The sequence below is a fragment of the Alosa sapidissima genome, chromosome 1 (assembly GCF_018492685.1).
Source record: "Alosa sapidissima isolate fAloSap1 chromosome 1, fAloSap1.pri, whole genome shotgun sequence".
Lineage (NCBI taxonomy): Eukaryota > Metazoa > Chordata > Actinopteri > Clupeiformes > Clupeidae > Alosa > Alosa sapidissima.
Window position 1 is genome coordinate 6,757,215 of NC_055957.1, and position 2,500 is coordinate 6,759,714.

Consider the following 2,500-nt stretch of genomic DNA (forward strand, 5'->3'; position numbering starts at 1 on the left):
CATCAGGTGGACGTGTGGAATCTAAGCTTTCCAATGATATTAGCGCCAAGTTTCTGTGATAAATGGTTCGCGAGACAATTAACATTGAACCGACGTGCAATTTAGGCTAATCATATTTGCATTTTGCACACAGTGCACACCCATTACTCTCTGTTTAATATTTCACTAACCCTTCACACAACACGTGGCAAACCCAATATCACAATAAACAGCAAACCGTACCGAATACGAGGATATAAAGCATGCCTCTGTGCAATAAGTGGTTCCTGAGTAATCCGGTTTTGAAATTGCAACACATTTCTACATAGCCTCATTGGGGCGAAATTATAATGTATTCTAACTATTTGTCAGTAGACCTACATACATTTTTGTAAATTGCTCAGCCATAGATTTATCCCACTATCCTGGTTCTTATATATTGTCAGGTTCCAGCCAATCCCATTACAGATAAATGAATATATTTATATTGGCATTCCTAGTGACATTAATGCAAAAATATGAAGAAAATCAAATAACGAGACACAAATATTGATATAAAGCCTGACATAAGCCATATGCAAACATTCACATCATGCAGATATGGGTACATCCTGAAAAAGGAATAGCATGTACAGTAGGCTATAGGCTATGGCCATTACAATGACCAATATATTATCTTAAATAAACTAGCTGAATAACACAGGTGACCACTTCTGAATAATTTGATGAAGTGCTGAAATGTACACACATTTTTGAACATTTCTGAACTGTGGAATGTAGCATATGTTTTTGTGGTTGTGAACTTATTGCAATATCACCATAACTATTCCACCTGTGTGTGCATGGTTATAATTCTGAAGTGCAAAATAGCTTAGGCTACAGCACAAATATTTCCATAAAAATAAGCAAGTCTGACCTCTGAATTTATTTTGAAAGTGCACCTGATTGATGCATTTAAAAGTTAAAATATACAAACATTTCTTAAATTCTTACAAAACACCCACCCACTTTTTAAAATTGTTAGTTTGGACCCCCCCACTTGTGCCGTTCGAAATACCAGTGCTGTTTTCAGCATCTGTTTAGTGCTTCATTGTCATTTTCATTGGATTCTCCCATTTGCACGTACTGTAAATCGCTCAAACTTTTTTTTTTTTGTTACACGCATTCTCCCATTCCGCTTCTGTCACACACACAGTGACAAGCGCCAAATCCCCCGCAGTGTTGAAGAGATCAGTCATCCCCCTCACTTTTGATAAGGTAAAAAGCCTTATAGGTACGCAAATAAATAATAACCTATAGGTTTATGCTAGGCTATGTAAAACTCCCCATTAACAGCATCACGTCACTAACCACAGCTAAGACTGCACAATCTCTATTCACTCTGTTGGATATCTGAAGACAGTTTGTCTACTAAGATACTGTAAATCCTCAAATTATGGCCGGGGTCTTAAGACAAAGTACAGGCCTTTAGGGGCAGGATTGTATTCGAGACAGCCCTTTATTTCTTATGCGAGTTTTATTTTGAGACATGTGTTTCTTGGAGCGGCATACAGTACTGGTAGGCCTTCAAAAGCATGACATTTTCGGTTTAGTTTGATATTTAATTTACTTTTGGACTGTTTGATTATATTGTTAAATGTTGGGTCCTGATGATGGGCACTGAACTCTGGGGAGGTATTTGATGATCACTATTACGTTCCATGTACTGTAGTTGAAAGAGTGTCGGGATTTCAAACAAACCATCCGCTTTCATGCGTTCATTGAACGTCTGCGGTGCTGTAATGGAAACCTTATTGCATAGCCAAGTAGCCTATTGAGTTATTTTTAAATTATGCATGATTTACTTTTTATTAATCTCATAGGCTGGCTTTATTTTGTTATATAGAAGTATCTAAATAACCTGTTAAAATGTACCAGAATTCAGGAAATTGCATCTAGTCCAAAACAATTTTTCTGGGGGAGGACCCCCGTACCCCCCCCTCTGAAATGTCCCACCCACTTTCACAATGCCTCCGACGCCCATAGTCCTAGTAGTAGGCTAGATCCCTTTGATACCAATGTTCATTTAACTCTGGGACCCTGGTCCCAGGGATGGATTACTGCTTCAAGCCTTTGCATGGAATCATTGCCTCAATATCAACACATCAAGATGTAGGCTATGAATCTGATTGAATTTAGTATTGGCCATCCCCAAAATGCTAGCCTGACGAGCCAGACCCACATTAAAATGTAGGGTCTGGGCACTCACCGTTCGCAGTGCTCAGTCCGAGGGGCGGGATAATCGGTTCTCTTTCAAATTCCCTCTGCACGCAATAGGACAGCACAGACAGAGTCCCATGCATTTCCTACCAGCAGAGCTAGTTGGCTAGTTCAAACTTTTGTCATTTTAAAACAAGCTTATTTCGTGTCACACTGTTGGCCAACAGCAATATCCATCTTCTTTGTTTTCAAGTAGCAGGGAATTCAAGCCAAACCGTTGCAACTCTGCCATCAATCATTATGTTATGCCCCCCTAACGACT

General features: G+C 39.2%; 1 long non-coding RNA gene across 1 annotated transcript in view; it reads left to right on the top strand.

Annotated features, from left to right (window-relative positions):
- LOC121706063 overlaps positions 1–2,500 on the top strand; it is an 11,607-nt gene that overhangs the window by 6,832 nt on the left and 2,275 nt on the right. The window lies entirely within an intron of this gene.